This window comes from Rhinichthys klamathensis, unplaced genomic scaffold (genome assembly GCF_029890125.1).
Source record: "Rhinichthys klamathensis goyatoka isolate OS25496 unplaced genomic scaffold, OSU_Roscu_1.1 h1tg000176l_1, whole genome shotgun sequence".
Lineage (NCBI taxonomy): Eukaryota > Metazoa > Chordata > Actinopteri > Cypriniformes > Leuciscidae > Rhinichthys > Rhinichthys klamathensis.
In genome coordinates, this window is record NW_026606705.1 from 2851169 (window position 1) to 2870585 (window position 19417).

At 47.4% G+C, this 19417-nt stretch overlaps 19 non-coding genes across 19 annotated transcripts; all 19 read right to left on the reverse strand.

Moving 5' to 3' along the window:
* Positions 1 to 1190: 1190 nt before the first annotated feature.
* Positions 1191 to 1262, reverse strand: trnag-ucc (transfer RNA glycine (anticodon UCC)). The gene has a single exon. It is a non-coding gene; the product is annotated as a tRNA-Gly (tRNA).
* A 1188-nt stretch (positions 1263 to 2450) lies between these two features.
* Positions 2451 to 2522, reverse strand: trnag-ucc (transfer RNA glycine (anticodon UCC)). Its single transcript has one exon. It is a non-coding gene; the product is annotated as a tRNA-Gly (tRNA).
* A 529-nt stretch (positions 2523 to 3051) lies between these two features.
* Positions 3052 to 3123, reverse strand: trnag-ucc (transfer RNA glycine (anticodon UCC)). The gene has a single exon. It is a non-coding gene; the product is annotated as a tRNA-Gly (tRNA).
* Positions 3124 to 3651: 528 nt separating this feature from the next.
* Positions 3652 to 3723, reverse strand: trnag-ucc (transfer RNA glycine (anticodon UCC)). The gene has a single exon. It is a non-coding gene; the product is annotated as a tRNA-Gly (tRNA).
* Positions 3724 to 4251: 528 nt separating this feature from the next.
* trnag-ucc (transfer RNA glycine (anticodon UCC)) lies at positions 4252 to 4323 on the reverse strand. Its single transcript has one exon. It is a non-coding gene; the product is annotated as a tRNA-Gly (tRNA).
* Positions 4324 to 4851: 528 nt separating this feature from the next.
* On the reverse strand, positions 4852 to 4923 carry trnag-ucc (transfer RNA glycine (anticodon UCC)). The gene has a single exon. It is a non-coding gene; the product is annotated as a tRNA-Gly (tRNA).
* A 529-nt stretch (positions 4924 to 5452) lies between these two features.
* On the reverse strand, positions 5453 to 5524 carry trnag-ucc (transfer RNA glycine (anticodon UCC)). Its single transcript has one exon. It is a non-coding gene; the product is annotated as a tRNA-Gly (tRNA).
* Positions 5525 to 6579: 1055 nt separating this feature from the next.
* Positions 6580 to 6651, reverse strand: trnar-ucu (transfer RNA arginine (anticodon UCU)). The gene has a single exon. It is a non-coding gene; the product is annotated as a tRNA-Arg (tRNA).
* Positions 6652 to 8431: 1780 nt separating this feature from the next.
* On the reverse strand, positions 8432 to 8503 carry trnag-ucc (transfer RNA glycine (anticodon UCC)). The gene has a single exon. It is a non-coding gene; the product is annotated as a tRNA-Gly (tRNA).
* Positions 8504 to 9956: 1453 nt separating this feature from the next.
* On the reverse strand, positions 9957 to 10028 carry trnag-ucc (transfer RNA glycine (anticodon UCC)). The gene has a single exon. It is a non-coding gene; the product is annotated as a tRNA-Gly (tRNA).
* A 2649-nt stretch (positions 10029 to 12677) lies between these two features.
* Positions 12678 to 12749, reverse strand: trnag-ucc (transfer RNA glycine (anticodon UCC)). Its single transcript has one exon. It is a non-coding gene; the product is annotated as a tRNA-Gly (tRNA).
* Positions 12750 to 13937: 1188 nt separating this feature from the next.
* trnag-ucc (transfer RNA glycine (anticodon UCC)) lies at positions 13938 to 14009 on the reverse strand. The gene has a single exon. It is a non-coding gene; the product is annotated as a tRNA-Gly (tRNA).
* A 528-nt stretch (positions 14010 to 14537) lies between these two features.
* trnag-ucc (transfer RNA glycine (anticodon UCC)) lies at positions 14538 to 14609 on the reverse strand. The gene has a single exon. It is a non-coding gene; the product is annotated as a tRNA-Gly (tRNA).
* Positions 14610 to 15137: 528 nt separating this feature from the next.
* On the reverse strand, positions 15138 to 15209 carry trnag-ucc (transfer RNA glycine (anticodon UCC)). The gene has a single exon. It is a non-coding gene; the product is annotated as a tRNA-Gly (tRNA).
* Positions 15210 to 15738: 529 nt separating this feature from the next.
* Positions 15739 to 15810, reverse strand: trnag-ucc (transfer RNA glycine (anticodon UCC)). The gene has a single exon. It is a non-coding gene; the product is annotated as a tRNA-Gly (tRNA).
* Positions 15811 to 16340: 530 nt separating this feature from the next.
* trnag-ucc (transfer RNA glycine (anticodon UCC)) lies at positions 16341 to 16412 on the reverse strand. The gene has a single exon. It is a non-coding gene; the product is annotated as a tRNA-Gly (tRNA).
* Positions 16413 to 16940: 528 nt separating this feature from the next.
* Positions 16941 to 17012, reverse strand: trnag-ucc (transfer RNA glycine (anticodon UCC)). The gene has a single exon. It is a non-coding gene; the product is annotated as a tRNA-Gly (tRNA).
* A 529-nt stretch (positions 17013 to 17541) lies between these two features.
* Positions 17542 to 17613, reverse strand: trnag-ucc (transfer RNA glycine (anticodon UCC)). The gene has a single exon. It is a non-coding gene; the product is annotated as a tRNA-Gly (tRNA).
* A 1450-nt stretch (positions 17614 to 19063) lies between these two features.
* Positions 19064 to 19135, reverse strand: trnag-ucc (transfer RNA glycine (anticodon UCC)). The gene has a single exon. It is a non-coding gene; the product is annotated as a tRNA-Gly (tRNA).
* Positions 19136 to 19417: the final 282 nt, after the last annotated feature.

Genomic DNA, 19417 nt, shown 5'->3' on the forward strand with positions numbered 1-19417 from the left:
CGATGACCTAAAATGACGCATGAGGCCGTTCCTGGTCGGGGGGGCGCTGATCGGGGGCGACTACCTTTCTCTGTTACTCCTCGTTAGTATAGTGGACAGTATCTCTGCCTGTCACGCGGAAGACCGGGGTTCGATTCCCCGACGGGGAGACCTAGTCCTTTACTGCTGCCCAAAGACCCATGCAAAAGTTTTGCTCCAGCCACGAGTTAAAGGAGGAGTTGGCCAGGGCCATACTAGGGCCATTTTTTCACCACATTTTGAATTTTGGGTGCATATTAATTCTGCTGGCATTTTTTGCCACCAAACCCTGATAACATTAAGAGAAACATAAACGACAAAACTAACAGTTTTCTATATTGTTTTTCGTCATTGGAAAGAACAACATTTTTGGCTTTAAAGCATGATTTAAAAAGAAATGTGGCAAATGTTATACAAAACATATACCGTCATTAATTATCATTTGAATATTGACAACATTAAGCTACATTTGAAAACATAATTGTGTATAAAGAGGCATGCTGTTTTGACCAATATTAATCTCTCTAGATTTAAAGATAGTCAAATTAACTATAACAAACAGGTTAAACAAGCCATAGCTTACTTTTAGACGTGGTGAATGAAGTTCGACTGTTCGAGGTTGTGATGGTCGTCCGATATCCCTTGCCAGTTATTATGCGTACAAAAAATCTTCTTGCATGAATATGGTCATTTTCTAGTGTTTATATCCAAAAAGATACGATGCAGGGAGATGTTTTTGTATTTAGCGCGCTCAGCGCGATGTAGGCTATTTCTGGACTTGTGCAGCGTCACGCAATCGCGCAGAATCTGATGACGTCAATGGTTCCGTTGCTTTCATTTTGTTTATCAATGGATGTTGCGATGATTTATATAAAAATGTATATCAAGTCATTCTCGAGTCATACAGTTCAAGTCAAGTCAAGTCTCAAGTCATTGGATCTCAAGTCAAAGTCAAGTCGAGTCATTTTTTTAATTTAGTCAAGCAAGTCTCAAGTCCTTAAATTTGCGACTCGAGTCTGACTCGAGTCAAGTCATGTGACTCGAGTCCCCCATCTCTGCCTTTACTGCTGCCCAAAGACCCATGCAAAAGTTTTGCTCCAGCCACGAGTTAAATGAGGAGTTGGCCAGGGGCCCCGGACGACTGTTTTAACGACAGCTTGAGCAAAAGGCAATGCGTTGGCCGGGAATCGAACCCGGGTCAACTGCTTGGAAGGCAGCTATGCTCACCACTATACCACCAACGCAGGCGGTTGGGCATAGACTGGATGCCGGGTTGTGCGGTCAGCACGAATGCTGGCAACACATTAGTAGCTGGCAGGAACCGAAACTCTCTTTGTTTGGGCCCGGCACTGGAAAAAAACGCATGAACTTTTTGACCGGACCTACCAGGCTCTTTATTAAAAAAGCAAGCTCTCTAATTTAATAACGTAACCCGTTTTACACAGACACTTCATATTTAAATGGTATTAGAATATTCGTTTGGCTTCACTGGCTTCTGTGAAGCGATGACCTAAAATGACGCATGAGGCCGTTCCTGGTCGGGGGGCGCATTAACTTTTTGACCTGACCTACCAGGCTCTTTATTAAAAAAGCAAGCTCTCTAATTTACACAGACACTTCATATTTAAATGGTATTAGATGATTTGTTTGGCTTCACTGGCTTCTGTGAAGCGATGACCTAAAATGACGCATGAGGCCGTTCCTGGTCGGGGGGCGCTGATCAGGGGCGACTACCTGTCTCTGCAACTCCTCGTTAGTATAGTGGACAGTATCTCCGCCTGTCACGCGGAAGACCTGACCTACCAGGCTCTTTATTAAAAAAGCAAGCTCTCTAATTTAATAACGTAACCCGTTTTACACAGACACTTCATATTTAAATGGTATTAGATGATTTGTTTGGCTTCACTGGGTCGGGCATAGACTGGATGCCGCCTTGTGCGGTCAGCAAGAATGCTCGCAACACATTAGCAGCTGGCAGGACCCGAAACTCTCTTTGTTTGGGCCCGGCACTGGAAAAAAACGCATTAACTTTTTGACCTGACCTACCAGGCTCTTTATTAAAAAAGCAAGCTCTCTAATTTAATAACGTAACCCGTTTTACACAGACACTTCATATTTAAATGGTATTAGATGATTTGTTTGGCTTCACTGGCTTCTGTGAAGCGATGACCTAAAATGACGCATGAGGCCGTTCCTGGTCGGGGGGCGCTGATCAGGGGCGACTACCTGTCTCTGTAACTCCTCGTTAGTATAGTGGACAGTATCTCCGCCTGTCACGCGGAAGACCGGGGTTCGATTCCCCGACGGTGAGACCTAGTCCTTTACTGCTGCCCAAAGACCCATGCAAAAGTTTTGCTCCAGCCACGAGTTAAATGAGGAGTTGGCCAGAGGCCCCGGACGACTGTTTTAACGACAGCTTGAGCAAAAGGCAATGCGTTGGCCGGGAATCGAACCCGGGTCAACTGCTTGGAAGGCAGCTATGCTCACCACTATACCACCAACGCAGATGGTCGGGCATAGACTGGATGCCGGCTTGTGCGGTCAGCAAGAATGCTCGCAACACATTAGCAGCTGGCAGGACCCGAAACTCTCTTTGTTTGGGCCCGGCACTGGAAAAAAACGCATTAACTTTTTGACCTGACCTACCAGGCTCTTTATTAAAAAAGCAAGCTCTCTAATTTGATAACTTAACCCGTTTTACACAGACACTTCATATTTAAATGGTATTAGATGATTTGTTTGGCTTAACTGGCTTCTGTGAAGCGATGACCTAAAATGACGCATGAGGCCTTTCCTGGTCGGGGGGCGCTGATCGGGGGCGACTACCTATCTCTGCAACTCCTTGTTAGTATAGTGGACAGTATCTCCGCCTGTCACGCGGAAGACCGGGGTTCGATTCCCAGACGGGGAGACTTAGTCCTTTTACTGCTGCCCAAAGACCCATGCAAAAGTTTTGCTCCAGCCACGAGTTAAATGAGGAGTTGGCCAGGGGCCCCGGACGACTGTTTTAACGACAGCTTGAGCAAAAGGCGATGCGTTGGCCGGGAATCGAACCCGGGTCAACTGCTTGGAAGGCAGCTATGCTCACCACTATACCACCAACGCAGGCGGTTGGGCATAGACTGGATGCTGCCTTGTGCGGTCAGCAAGAATGCTGGCAACACATTAGCAGCTGGCAGGAACCGAAACTCTCTTTGTTTGGGCCCGGCACTGGAAAAAAACGCATGAACTTTTTGACCGGACCTACCAGGCTCTTTATTAAAAAAGCAAGCTCTCTAATTTAATAACGTAACCCGTTTTACACAGACACTTCATATTTAAATGGTATTAGATTATTCGTTTGGCTTCACTGGCTTCTGTGAAGCGATGACCTAAAATGACGCATGAGGCCGTTCCTGGTCGGGGGGCGCTGTTCGGGGGCGACTATCTGTCTCTGCAACTCCTCGTTAGTATAATGGACAGTATCTCCGCCTGTCACGCGGAAGACCGGGGTTCGATTCCCCGACGGGGAGACCTAGTCCTTTACTGCTGCCCAAAGACCCATGCAAAAGTTTTGCTCCAGCCACGAGTTAAATGAGGAGTTGGCCAGGGGCCCCGGACGACTGTTTTAACGACAGCTTGAGCAAAAGGCAATGCGTTGGCCGGGAATCGAACCCGGGTCAACTGCTTGGAAGGCAGCTATGCTCACCACTATACCACCAACGCAGGCGGTTGGGCATAGACTGGATGCTGCCTTGTGCGGTCAGCAAGAATGCTGGCAACACATTAGCAGCTGGCAGGAACCGAAACTCTCTTTGTTTGGGCCCGGCACTGGAAAAAAACGCATGAACTTTTTGACCGGACCTACCAGGCTCTTTATTAAAAAAGCAAGCTCTCTAATTTAATAACGTAACCCGTTTTACACAGACACTTCATATTTAAATGGTATTAGATTATTCGTTTGGCTTCACTGGCTTCTGTGAAGCGATGACCTAAAATGACGCATGAGGCCGTTCCTGGTCGGGGGGCGCTGTTCGGGGGCGACTATCTGTCTCTGCAACTCCTCGTTAGTATAATGGACAGTATCTCCGCCTGTCACGCGGAAGACCGGGGTTCGATTCCCCGACGGGGAGACCTAGTCCTTTGCTGCTGCCCAAAGACCCATGCAAAAGTTTTGCTCCAGCCACGAGTTAAATGAGGAGTTGGCCAGGGGCCCCGGACGACTGTTTTAACGACAGCTTGAGCAAAAGGCGATGCGTTGGCCGGGAATCGAACCCGGGTCAACTGCTTGGAAGGCAGCTATGCTCACCACTATACCACCAACGCAGGCGGTTGGGCATAGACTGGATGCTGCCTTGTGCGGTCAGCAAGAATGCTGGCAACACATTAGCAGCTGGCAGGAACCGAAACTCTCTTTGTTTGGGCCCGGCACTGGAAAAAAACGCATGAACTTTTTGACCGGACCTACCAGGCTCTTTATTAAAAAAGCAAGCTCTCTAATTTAATAACGTAACCCGTTTTACACAGACACTTCATATTTAAATGGTATTAGATTATTCGTTTGGCTTCACTGGCTTCTGTGAAGCGATGACCTAAAATGACGCATGAGGCCGTTCCTGGTCGGGGGGCGCTGTTCGGGGGCGACTATCTGTCTCTGCAACGCCTCGTTAGTATAATGGACAGTATCTCCGCCTGTCACGCGGAAGACCGGGGTTCGATTCCCCGACGGGGAGACCTAGTCCTTTACTGCTGCCCAAAGACCCATGCAAAAGTTTTGCTCCAGCCACGAGTTAAATGAGGAGTTGGCCAGGGGCCCCGGACGACTGTTTTAACGACAGCTTGAGCAAAAGGCAATGCGTTGGCCGGGAATCGAACCCGGGTCAACTGCTTGGAAGGCAGCTATGCTCACCACTATACCACCAACGCAGATGGTCGGGCATAGACTGGATGCCGCCTTGTGCGGTCAGCAAGAATGCTCGCAACACATTAGCAGCTGGCAGGACCCGAAACTCTCTTTGTTTGGGCCCGGCACTGGAAAAAAACGCATTAACTTTTTGACCTGACCTACAAGGCTCTTTATTAAAAAAGCAAGCTCTCTAATTTAATAACTTAACCCGTTTTACACAGACACTTCAAATTTAAATGGTATTAGATTATTTGTTTGGCTTAACTGGCTTCTGTGAAGCGATGACCTAAAATGACGCATGAGGCCTTTCCTGGTCGGGGGGCGCTGATCGGGGGCGACTACCTATCTCTGCAACTCCTCGTTAGTATAGTGGACAGTATCTCCGCCTGTCACGCGGAAGACCGGGGTTCGATTCCCCGACGGGGAGACTTAGTCCTTTTACTGCTGCCCAAAGACCCATGCAAAAGTTTTGCTCCAGCCACGAGTTAAATGAGGAGTTGGCCAGGGGCCCCGGACGACTGTTTTAACGACAGCTTGAGCAAAAGGCAATGCGTTGGCCGGGAATCGAACCCGGGTCAACTGCTTGGAAGGCAGCTATGCTCACCACTATACCACCAACGCAGGCGGTTGGGCATAGACTGGATGCCGCCTTGTGCGGTCAGCAAGAATGCTGGCAACACATTAGCAGCTGGCAGGAACCGAAACTCTCTTTGTCTGGGCCCGGCACTGGAAAAAAACGCATGAACTTTTTGACCGGACCTACCAGGCTCTTTATTAAAAAAGCAAGCTCTCTAATTTAATAACGTAACCCGTTTTACACAGACACTTCATATTTAAATGGTATTAGATGATTTGTTTGGCTTCACTGGCTTCTGTGAAGCGATGACCTAAAATGACGCATGAGGCCAATCCTGGTCAGGGGGGCGCTGATCGGGGGCGACTACCTATCTCTGCAACTCCTCGTTAGTATAGTGGACAGTATCTCCGCCTGTCACGCGGAAGACTGGGGTTCGATTCCCCGACGGGGAGACCTAGTCCTTTACTGCTGCCCAAAGACCCATGCAAAAGTTTTGCTCCAGCCACGAGTTAAATGAGGAGTTGGCCAGGGGCCCCGGATGACTGTTTTAACGACAGCTTGAGCAAAAGGAAATGGGTCGGGCATAGACTGGATGCCGCCTTGTGCGGTCAGCAAGAATGCTCTCAACACATTAGCAGCTGGCAGGACCCGAAACTCTCTTTGTTTGGGCCCGGCACTGGAAAAAAACGCATTAACTTTTTGACCTGACCTACCAGGCTCTTTATTAAAAAAGCAAGCTCTCTAATTTAATAACGTAACCCGTTTTACACAGACACTTCATATTTAAATGGTATTAGATGATTTGTTTGGCTTCACTGGCTTCTGTGAAGCGATGACCTAAAATGACGCATGAGGCCGTTCCTGGTCGGGGGGCGCTGATCAGGGGCGACTACCTGTCTCTGCAATTCCTCGTTAGTATAGTGGACAGTATCTCCGCCTGTCACGCGGAAGACCGGGGTTCGATTCCCCGACGGGGAGACCTAGTCCTTTACTGCTGCCCAAAGACCCATGCAAAAGTTTTGCTCCAGCCACGAGTTAAATGAGGAGTTGGCCAGGGGCCCCGGACGACTGTTTTAACGACAGCTTGAGCAAAAGGCAATGCCTTGGCCGGGAATCGAACCCGGGTCAACTGCTTAGAAGGCAGCTATGCTCACCACTATACCACCAACGCAGATGGTCGGGCATAGACTGGATGCCGCCTTGTGCGGTCAGCAAGAATGCTCGCAACACATTAGCAGCTGGCAGGACCCGAAACTCTCTTTGTTTGGGCCCGGCACTGGAAAAAAACGCATTAACTTTTTGACCTGACCTACCAGGCTCTTTATTAAAAAAGCAAGCTCTCTAATTTAATAACTTAACCCGTTTTACACAGACACTTCATATTTAAATGGTATTAGATGATTTGTTTGGCTTAACTGGCTTCTGTGAAGCGATGCCCTAAAATGACGCATGAGGCCTTTCCTGGTCGGGGGGCGCTGATCGGGGGCAACTACCTATCTCTGCAACTCCTCGTTAGTATAGTGGACAGTATCTCCGCCTGTCACGCGGAAGACCGGGGTTCGATTCCCCGACGGGGAGACTTAGTCCTTTTACTGCTGCCCAAAGACCCATGCAAAAGTTTTGCTCCAGCCACGAGTTAAAGGAGGAGTTGGCCAGGGCCATACTAGGGCCATTTTTTCACCACATTTTGAATTTTGGGTGTATATTAATTCTGCTGGCATTTTTGGCCACCAAACCCTGATAACATTAAGAGAAACATAAACGACAAAACAAACGACAGTTTTCTATATTGTTTTTCGTCATTGGAAAGAACAACATTTTTGGCTTTAAAGCATGATTTAAAAAGAAATGTGGCAAATGTTATACAAAACATATACCGTCATTAATTATCATTTGAATATTGACAACATTAAGCTACATTTGAAAACATAATTGTGTATAAAGAGGCATGCTGTTTTGACCAATATTAATCTCTCTAGATTTAAAGATAGTCAAATTAACTATAACAAACAGGTTAAACAAGCCATAGCTTACTTTTTTAGGGGCCCCGGACGTCTGTTTTAACGACAGCTTGAGCAAAAGGCAATGCGTTGGCCGGGAATCGAACCCAGGTCAACTGCTTGGAAGGCAGCTATGCTCACCACTATACCACCAACGCAGGCGGTTGGGCATAGACTGGATGCCGCCTTGTGCGGTCAGCAAGAATGCTGGCAACACATTAGCAGCTGGCAGGAACCGAAACTCTCTTTGTCTGGGCCCGGCACTGGAAAAAAACGCATGAACTTTTTGAGACATTAGCAAAAAGCAAAACCCGGACGACTGTTTTAACGACAGCTTGAGCAAAAGGCAATGCGTTGGCCGGGAATCGAACCCGGGTAAACTGCTTGGAAGTCAGCTATGCTCACCACTATACCACCAACGCAGATGGTCGCGCATAGACTGGATGCCGCCTTGTGCGGTCAGCAAGAATGCTCGCAAGACATTAGCAGCTGGCAGGAACCGAAACTCTCTTTGTTTGGGCCCGGCACTGGAAAAAAACGCATTAACTTTTTGACCTGACCTACCAGGCTCTTTATTAAAAAAGCAAGCTCTCTAATTTAATAACTTAACCCGTTTTACACAGACACTTCATATTTAAATGGTATTAGATGATTTGTTTGGCTTAACTGGCTTCTGTGAAGCGATGACCTAAAATGACGCATGAGGCCTTTCCTGGTCGGGGGGCGCTGATCGGGGGCGACTACCTATCTCTGCAACTCCTCGTTAGTATAGTGGACAGTATCTCCGCCTGTCACGCGGAAGACCGGGGTTCGATTCCCCGACGGGGAGACCTAGTCCTTTTACTGCTGCCCAAAGACCCATGCAAAAGTTTTGCTCCAGCCACGAGTTAAATGAGGAGTTGGCCAGGGGCCCCAGACGACTGTTTTAACGACGGCTTGAGCAAAAGGCAATGCGTTGGCCGGGAATCGAACCCGGGTCAACTGCTTGGAAGGCAGCTATGCTCACCACTATACCACCAACGCAGGCGGTTGGGCATAGACTGGATGCCGTCTTGTGCGGTCAGCAAGAATGCTGGCAACACATTAGCAGCTGGCAGGAACCGAAACTCTCTTTGTTTGGGCCCAGCACTGGAAAAAATACGCATGAACTTTTTGACCGGACCTACCAGGCTCTTTATTAAAAAAGCAAGCTCTCTAATTTAATAACGTAACCCGTTTTACACAGACACTTCATATTTAAATGGTATTAGATGATTTTTTTGGCTTCACTGGCTTCTGTGAAGCGATGACCTAAAATGACGCATGAGGCCGTTCCTGGTCGGGGGGGCGCTGATCGGGGGCGACTACCTTTCTCTGTTACTCCTCGTTAGTATAGTGGACAGTATCTCCGCCTGTCACGCTTTAGACCGGGGTTCGATTCCCCGACGGGGAGACCTAGTCCTTTACTGCTGCCCAAAGACCCATGCAAAAGTTTTGCTCCAGCCACGAGTTAAAGGAGGAGTTGGCCAGGGCCATACTAGGGCCATTTTTTCACCACATTTTGAATTTTGGGTGTATATTAATTCTGCTGGCATTTTTGGCCACCAAACCCTGATAACATTAAGAGAAACATAAACGACAAAACAAACGACAGTTTTCTATATTGTTTTTCGTCATTGGAAAGAACAACATTTTTGGCTTTAAAGCATGATTTAAAAAGAAATGTGGCAAATGTTATACAAAACATATACCGTCATTAATTATCATTTGAATATTGACAACATTAAGCTACATTTGAAAACATAATTGTGTATAAAGAGGCATGCTGTTTTGACCAATATTAATCTCTCTAGATTTAAAGATAGTCAAATTAACTATAACAAACAGGTTAAACAAGCCATAGCTTACTTTTAGACGTGGTGAATGAAGTTCGACTGTTCGAGGTTGTGATGGTCGTCCGATATCCCTTGCCAGTTATTATGCGTACAAAAAATCTTCTTGCATGAATATGGTCATTTTCTAGTGTTTATATCCAAAAAGATACGATGCAGGGAGATGTTTTTGTATTTAGCGCGCTCAGCGCGATGTAGGCTATTTCTGGACTTGTGCAGCGTCACGCAATCGCGCAGAATCTGATGACGTCAATGGTTCCGTTGCTTTCATTTTGTTTATCAATGGATGTTGCGATGATTTATATAAAAATGTATATCAAGTCATTCTCGAGTCATACAGTTCAAGTCAAGTCAAGTCTCAAGTCATTGGATCTCAAGTCAAAGTCAAGTCGAGTCATTTTTTTAATTTAGTCAAGCAAGTCTCAAGTCCTTAAATTTGCGACTCGAGTCTGACTCGAGTCAAGTCATGTGACTCGAGTCCCCCATCTCTGCCTTTACTGCTGCCCAAAGACCCATGCAAAAGTTTTGCTCCAGCCACGAGTTAAATGAGGAGTTGGCCAGGGGCCCCGGACGACTGTTTTAACGACAGCTTGAGCAAAAGGCGATGCGTTGGCCGGGAATCGAACCCGGGTCAACTGCTTGGAAGGCAGCTATGCTCACCACTATACCACCAACGCAGGCGGTTGGGCATAGACTGGATGCCGGTTTGTGCGGTCAGCAAGAATGCTGGCAACACATTAGTAGCTGGCAGGAACCGAAACTCTCTTTGTTTGGGCCCGGCACTGGAAAAAAACGCATGAACTTTTTGACCGGACCTACCAGGCTCTTTATTAAAAAAGCAAGCTCTCTAATTTAATAACGTAACCCGTTTTACACAGACACTTCATATTTAAATGGTATTAGAATATTCGTTTGGCTTCACTGGCTTCTGTGAAGCGATGACCTAAAATGACGCATGAGGCCGTTCCTGGTCGGGGGGCGCTGATCGGGGGAGACTACCTGTCTCTGCAACTCCTCGTTAGTATAGTGGACAGTATCTCCGCCTGTCACGCGGAAGACCGGGGTTCGATTCCCCGACGGGGAGACCTAGTCCTTTACTGCTGCCCAAAGACCCATGCAAAAGTTTTGCTCCAGCCACGAGTTAAATGAGGAGTTGGCCAGGGGCCCTGGACGACTGTTTTAACGACAGCTTGAGCAAAAGGCAATGCGTTGGCCGGGAATCGAACCCAGGTCAACTGCTTGGAAGGCAGCTATGCTCACCACTATACCACCAACGCAGATGGTCGGGCATAGACTGGATGCCGCCTTGTGCGGTCAGCAAGAATGCTCGCAACACATTAGCAGCTGGCAGGACCCGAAACTCTCTTTGTTTGGGCCCGGCACTGGAAAAAAACGCATTAACTTTTTGACCTGACCTACCTGGCTCTTTATTAAAAAAGCAAGCTCTCTAATTTAATAACGTAACCCGTTTTACACAGACACTTCATATTTAAATGGTATTAGATGATTTGTTTGGCTTCACTGGCTTCTGTGAAGCGATGACCTAAAATGACGCATGAGGCCGTTCCTGGTCGGGGGGCGCTCATCGGGGGCGACTACCTGTCTCTGCAACTCCTCGTTAGTAAAGTGGACAGTATCTCCGCCTGTCACGCGGAAGACCGGGGTTCGATTCCCCGACGGGGAGACCTAGTCCTTTACTGCTGCCCAAAGACCCATGCAAAAGTTTTGCTCCAGCCACGAGTTAAATGAGGAGTTGGCCAGGGGCCCCGGACGACTGTTTTAACGACAGCTTGAGCAAAAGGCAATGCGTTGGCCGGGAATCAATCCCGGGTCAACTGCTTGGAATGCAGCTATGCTCACCACTATACCACCAACGCAGATGGTCGGGCATAGACTGGATGCCGCCTTGTGTGGTCAGCAAGAATGCTCGCAACACATTAGCAGCTGGCAGGACCCGAAACTCTCTTTGTTTGGGCCCGGCACTGGAAAAAAACGCATTAACTTTTTGACCTGACCTACAAGGCTCTTTATTAAAAAAGCAAGCTCTCTAATTTAATAACGTAACCCGTTTTACACAGACACTTCATATTTAAATGGTATTAGATGATTTTTTTGGCTTCACTGGCTTCTGTGAAGCGATGACCTAAAATGACGCATGAGGCCGTTCCTGGTCGGGGGGGCGCTGATCGGGGGCGACTACCTTTCTCTGTTACTCCTCGTTAGTATAGTGGACAGTATCTCTGCCTGTCACGCGGAAGACCGGGGTTCGATTCCCCGACGGGGAGACCTAGTCCTTTACTGCTGCCCAAAGACCCATGCAAAAGTTTTGCTCCAGCCACGAGTTAAAGGAGGAGTTGGCCAGGGCCATACTAGGGCCATTTTTTCACCACATTTTGAATTTTGGGTGCATATTAATTCTGCTGGCATTTTTTGCCACCAAACCCTGATAACATTAAGAGAAACATAAACGACAAAACTAACAGTTTTCTATATTGTTTTTCGTCATTGGAAAGAACAACATTTTTGGCTTTAAAGCATGATTTAAAAAGAAATGTGGCAAATGTTATACAAAACATATACCGTCATTAATTATCATTTGAATATTGACAACATTAAGCTACATTTGAAAACATAATTGTGTATAAAGAGGCATGCTGTTTTGACCAATATTAATCTCTCTAGATTTAAAGATAGTCAAATTAACTATAACAAACAGGTTAAACAAGCCATAGCTTACTTTTAGACGTGGTGAATGAAGTTCGACTGTTCGAGGTTGTGATGGTCGTCCGATATCCCTTGCCAGTTATTATGCGTACAAAAAATCTTCTTGCATGAATATGGTCATTTTCTAGTGTTTATATCCAAAAAGATACGATGCAGGGAGATGTTTTTGTATTTAGCGCGCTCAGCGCGATGTAGGCTATTTCTGGACTTGTGCAGCGTCACGCAATCGCGCAGAATCTGATGACGTCAATGGTTCCGTTGCTTTCATTTTGTTTATCAATGGATGTTGCGATGATTTATATAAAAATGTATATCAAGTCATTCTCGAGTCATACAGTTCAAGTCAAGTCAAGTCTCAAGTCATTGGATCTCAAGTCAAAGTCAAGTCGAGTCATTTTTTTAATTTAGTCAAGCAAGTCTCAAGTCCTTAAATTTGCGACTCGAGTCTGACTCGAGTCAAGTCATGTGACTCGAGTCCCCCATCTCTGCCTTTACTGCTGCCCAAAGACCCATGCAAAAGTTTTGCTCCAGCCACGAGTTAAATGAGGAGTTGGCCAGGGGCCCCGGACGACTGTTTTAACGACAGCTTGAGCAAAAGGCAATGCGTTGGCCGGGAATCGAACCCGGGTCAACTGCTTGGAAGGCAGCTATGCTCACCACTATACCACCAACGCAGGCGGTTGGGCATAGACTGGATGCCGGGTTGTGCGGTCAGCACGAATGCTGGCAACACATTAGTAGCTGGCAGGAACCGAAACTCTCTTTGTTTGGGCCCGGCACTGGAAAAAAACGCATGAACTTTTTGACCGGACCTACCAGGCTCTTTATTAAAAAAGCAAGCTCTCTAATTTAATAACGTAACCCGTTTTACACAGACACTTCATATTTAAATGGTATTAGAATATTCGTTTGGCTTCACTGGCTTCTGTGAAGCGATGACCTAAAATGACGCATGAGGCCGTTCCTGGTCGGGGGGCGCATTAACTTTTTGACCTGACCTACCAGGCTCTTTATTAAAAAAGCAAGCTCTCTAATTTACACAGACACTTCATATTTAAATGGTATTAGATGATTTGTTTGGCTTCACTGGCTTCTGTGAAGCGATGACCTAAAATGACGCATGAGGCCGTTCCTGGTCGGGGGGCGCTGATCAGGGGCGACTACCTGTCTCTGCAACTCCTCGTTAGTATAGTGGACAGTATCTCCGCCTGTCACGCGGAAGACCTGACCTACCAGGCTCTTTATTAAAAAAGCAAGCTCTCTAATTTAATAACGTAACCCGTTTTACACAGACACTTCATATTTAAATGGTATTAGATGATTTGTTTGGCTTCACTGGGTCGGGCATAGACTGGATGCCGCCTTGTGCGGTCAGCAAGAATGCTCGCAACACATTAGCAGCTGGCAGGACCCGAAACTCTCTTTGTTTGGGCCCGGCACTGGAAAAAAACGCATTAACTTTTTGACCTGACCTACCAGGCTCTTTATTAAAAAAGCAAGCTCTCTAATTTAATAACGTAACCCGTTTTACACAGACACTTCATATTTAAATGGTATTAGATGATTTGTTTGGCTTCACTGGCTTCTGTGAAGCGATGACCTAAAATGACGCATGAGGCCGTTCCTGGTCGGGGGGCGCTGATCAGGGGCGACTACCTGTCTCTGTAACTCCTCGTTAGTATAGTGGACAGTATCTCCGCCTGTCACGCGGAAGACCGGGGTTCGATTCCCCGACGGTGAGACCTAGTCCTTTACTGCTGCCCAAAGACCCATGCAAAAGTTTTGCTCCAGCCACGAGTTAAATGAGGAGTTGGCCAGAGGCCCCGGACGACTGTTTTAACGACAGCTTGAGCAAAAGGCAATGCGTTGGCCGGGAATCGAACCCGGGTCAACTGCTTGGAAGGCAGCTATGCTCACCACTATACCACCAACGCAGGCGGTTGGGCATAGACTGGATGCTGCCTTGTGCGGTCAGCAAGAATGCTGGCAACACATTAGCAGCTGGCAGGAACCGAAACTCTCTTTGTTTGGGCCCGGCACTGGAAAAAAACGCATGAACTTTTTGACCGGACCTACCAGGCTCTTTATTAAAAAAGCAAGCTCTCTAATTTAATAACGTAACCCGTTTTACACAGACACTTCATATTTAAATGGTATTAGATTATTCGTTTGGCTTCACTGGCTTCTGTGAAGCGATGACCTAAAATGACGCATGAGGCCGTTCCTGGTCGGGGGGCGCTGTTCGGGGGCGACTATCTGTCTCTGCAACTCCTCGTTAGTATAATGGACAGTATCTCCGCCTGTCACGCGGAAGACCGGGGTTCGATTCCCCGACGGGGAGACCTAGTCCTTTGCTGCTGCCCAAAGACCCATGCAAAAGTTTTGCTCCAGCCACGAGTTAAATGAGGAGTTGGCCAGGGGCCCCGGACGACTGTTTTAACGACAGCTTGAGCAAAAGGCGATGCGTTGGCCGGGAATCGAACCCGGGTCAACTGCTTGGAAGGCAGCTATGCTCACCACTATACCACCAACGCAGGCGGTTGGGCATAGACTGGATGCTGCCTTGTGCGGTCAGCAAGAATGCTGGCAACACATTAGCAGCTGGCAGGAACCGAAACTCTCTTTGTTTGGGCCCGGCACTGGAAAAAAACGCATGAACTTTTTGACCGGACCTACCAGGCTCTTTATTAAAAAAGCAAGCTCTCTAATTTAATAACGTAACCCGTTTTACACAGACACTTCATATTTAAATGGTATTAGATTATTCGTTTGGCTTCACTGGCTTCTGTGAAGCGATGACCTAAAATGACGCATGAGGCCGTTCCTGGTCGGGGGGCGCTGTTCGGGGGCGACTATCTGTCTCTGCAACGCCTCGTTAGTATAATGGACAGTATCTCCGCCTGTCACGCGGAAGACCGGGGTTCGATTCCCCGACGGGGAGACCTAGTCCTTTACTGCTGCCCAAAGACCCATGCAAAAGTTTTGCTCCAGCCACGAGTTAAATGAGGAGTTGGCCAGGGGCCCCGGACGACTGTTTTAACGACAGCTTGAGCAAAAGGCAATGCGTTGGCCGGGAATCGAACCCGGGTCAACTGCTTGGAAGGCAGCTATGCTCACCACTATACCACCAACGCAGATGGTCGGGCATAGACTGGATGCCGCCTTGTGCGGTCAGCAAGAATGCTCGCAACACATTAGCAGCTGGCAGGACCCGAAACTCTCTTTGTTTGGGCCCGGCACTGGAAAAAAACGCATTAACTTTTTGACCTGACCTACAAGGCTCTTTATTAAAAAAGCAAGCTCTCTAATTTAATAACTTAACCCGTTTTACACAGACACTTCAAATTTAAATGGTATTAGATTATTTGTTTGGCTTAACTGGCTTCTGTGAAGCGATGACCTAAAATGACGCATGAGGCCTTTCCTGGTCGGGGGGCGCTGATCGGGGGCGACTACCTATCTCTGCAACTCCTCGTTAGTATAGTGGACAGTATCTCCGCCTGTCACGCGGAAGACCGGGGTTCGATTCCCCGACGGGGAGACTTAGTCCTTTTACTGCTGCCCAAAGACCCATGCAAAAGTTTTGCTCCAGCCACGAGTTAAATGAGGAGTTGGCCAGGGGCCCCGGACGACTGTTTTAACGACAGCTTGAGCAAAAGGCAATGCGTTGGCCGGGAATCGAACCCGGGTCAACTGCTTGGAAGGCAGCTATGCTCACCACTATACCACCAACGCAGGCGGTTGGGCATAGACTGGATGCCGCCTTGTGCGGTCAGCAAGAATGCTGGCAACACATTAGCAGCTGGCAGGAACCGAAACTCTCTTTGTTTGGGGCCGGCACTGGAAAAAATACGCATGAACTTTTTGACCGGACCTACCAGGCTCTTTATTAAAAAAGCAAGCTCTCTAATTTAATAACGTAACCCGTTTTACACAGACACTTCATATTTAAATGGTATTAGATGATTTTTTTGGCTTCACTGGCTTCTGTGAAGCGATGACCTAAAATGACGCATGAGGCCGTTCCTGGTCGGGGGGGCGCTGATCGGGGGCGACTACCTTTCTCTGTTACTCCTCGTTAGTATAGTGGACAGTATCTCCGCCTGTCACGCGTTAGACCGGGGTTCGATTCCCCGACGGGGAGACCTAGTCCTTTACTGCTGCCCAAAGACCCATGCAAAAGTTTTGCTCCAGCCACGAGTTAAATGAGGAGTTGGCCAGGGGCCCCGGACGACTGTTTTAACGACAGCTTGAGCAAAAGGCAATGCGTTGGCCGGGAATCGAACCCGGGTCAACTGCTTGGAAGGCAGCTATGCTCACCACTATACCACCAACGCAGATGGTCGGGCATAGACTGGATGCCGCCTTGTGCGGTCAGCAAGAATGCTCGCAACACATTAGCAGCTGGCAGGACCCGAAACTCTCTTTGTTTGGGCCCGGCACTGGAAAAAAACGCATTAACTTTTTGACCTGACCTACCTGGCTCTTTATTAAAAAAGCAAGCTCTCTAATTTAATAACGTAACCCGTTTTACACAGACACTTCATATTTAAATGGTATTAGATGATTTGTTTGGCTTCACTGGCTTCTGTGAAGCGATGACCTAAAATGACGCATGAGGCCGTTCCTGGTCGGGGGGCGCTCATCGGGGGCGACTACCTGTCTCTGCAACTCCTCGTTAGTATAGTGGACAGTATCTCCGCCTGTCACGCGGAAGACCGGGGTTCGATTCCCCGACGGGGAGACCTAGTCCTTTACTGCTGCCCAAAGACCCATGCAAAAGTTTTGCTCCAGCCACGAGTTAAATGAGGAGTTGGCCAGGGGCCCCGGACGACTGTTTTAACGACAGCTTGAGCAAAAGGCAATGCGTTGGCCGGGAATCGAACCCGGGTCAACTGCTTGGAAGGCAGCTATGCTCACCACTATACCACCAACGCAGGCGGTTGGGCATAGACTGGATGCCGGGTTGTGCGGTCAGCAAGAATGCTGGCAACACATTAGTAGCTGGCAGGAACCGAAACTCTCTTTGTTTGGGCCCGGCACTGGAAAAAAACGCATTAACTTTTTGACCTGACCTACAAGGCTCTTTATTAAAAAAGCAAGCTCTCTAATTTAATAACTTAACCCGTTTTACACAGACACTTCAAATTTAAATGGTATTAGATTATTTGTTTGGCTTAACTGGCTTCTGTGAAGCGATGACCTAAAATGACGCATGAGGCCTTTCCTGGTCGGGGGGCGCTGATCGGGGGCGACTACCTATCTCTGCAACTCCTCGTTAGTATAGTGGACAGTATCTCCGCCTGTCACGCGGAAGACCGGGGTTCGATTCCCCGACGGGGAGACTTAGTCCTTTTACTGCTGCCCAAAGACCCATGCAAAAGTTTTGCTCCAGCCACGAGTTAAATGAGGAGTTGGCCAGGGGCCCCGGACGACTGTTTTAACGACAGCTTGAGCAAAAGGCAATGCGTTGGCCGGGAATCGAACCCGGGTCAACTGCTTGGAAGGCAGCTATGCTCACCACTATACCACCAACGCAGGCGGTTGGGCATAGACTGGATGCCGCCTTGTGCGGTCAGCAAGAATGCTGGCAACACATTAGCAGCTGGCAGGAACCGAAACTCTCTTTGTTTGGGCCCGGCACTGGAAAAAATACGCATGAACTTTTTGACCGGACCTACCAGGCTCTTTATTAAAAAAGCAAGCTCTCTAATTTAATAACGTAACCCGTTTTACACAGACACTTCATATTTAAATGGTATTAGATGATTTTTTTGGCTTCACTGGCTTCTGTGAAGCGATGACCTAAAATGACGCATGAGGCCGTTCCTGGTCGGGGGGGCGCTGATCGGGGGCGACTACCTTTCTCTGGTACTCCTCGTTAGTATAGTGGACAGTATCTCCGCCTGTCACGCGGAAGACCGGGGTTCGATTCCCCGACGGGGAGACCTAGTCCTTTACTGCTGCCCAAAGACCCATGCAAAAGTTTTGCTCCAGCCACGAGTTAAAGGAGGAGTTGGCCAGGGCCATACTAGGGCCATTTTTTCACCACATTTTGAATTTTGGGTGCATATTAATTCTGCTGGCATTTTTTGCCACCAAACCCTGATAACATTAAGAGAAACATAAACGACAAAACTAACAGTTTTCTATATTGTTTTTCGTCATTGGAAAGAACAACATTTTTGGCTTTAAAGCATGATTTAAAAAGAAATGTGGCAAATGTTATACAAAACATATACCGTCATTAATTATCATTTGAATATTGACAACATTAAGCTACATTTGAAAACATAATTGTGTATAAAGAGGCATGCTGTTTTGACCAATATTAATCTCTCTAGATTTAAAGATAGTCAAATTAACTATAACAAACAGGTTAAACAAGCCATAGCTTACTTTTAGACGTGGTGAATGAAGTTCGACTGTTCGAGGTTGTGATGGTCGTCCGATATCCCTTGCCAGTTATTATGCGTACAAAAAATCTTCTTGCATGAATATGGTCATTTTCTAGTGTTTATATCCAAAAAGATACGATGCAGGGAGATGTTTTTGTATTTAGCGCGCTCAGCGCGATGTAGGCTATTTCTGGACTTGTGCAGCGTCACGCAATCGCGCAGAATCTGATGACGTCAATGGTTCCGTTGCTTTCATTTTGTTTATCAATGGATGTTGCGATGATTTATATAAAAATGTATATCAAGTCATTCTCGAGTCATACAGTTCAAGTCAAGTCAAGTCTCAAGTCATTGGATCTCAAGTCAAAGTCAAGTCGAGTCATTTTTTTAATTTAGTCAAGCAAGTCTCAAGTCCTTAAATTTGCGACTCGAGTCTGACTCGAGTCAAGTCATGTGACTCGAGTCCCCCATCTCTGCCTTTACTGCTGCCCAAAGACCCATGCAAAAGTTTTGCTCCAGCCACGAGTTAAATGAGGAGTTGGCCAGGGGCCCCGGACGACTGTTTTAACGACAGCTTGAGCAAAAGGCAATGCGTTGGCCGGGAATCGAACCCGGGTCAACTGCTTGGAAGGCAGCTATGCTCACCACTATACCACCAACGCAGGCGGTTGGGCATAGACTGGATGCCGGGTTGTGCGGTCAGCAAGAATGCTGGCAACACATTAGTAGCTGGCAGGAACCGAAACTCTCTTTGTTTGGGCCCGGCACTGGAAAAAAACGCATGAACTTTTTGACCGGACCTACCAGGCTCTTTATTAAAAAAGCAAGCTCTCTAATTTAATAACGTAACCCGTTTTACACAGACACTTCATATTTAAATGGTATTAGAATATTCGTTTGGCTTCACTGGCTTCTGTGAAGCGATGACCTAAAATGACGCATGA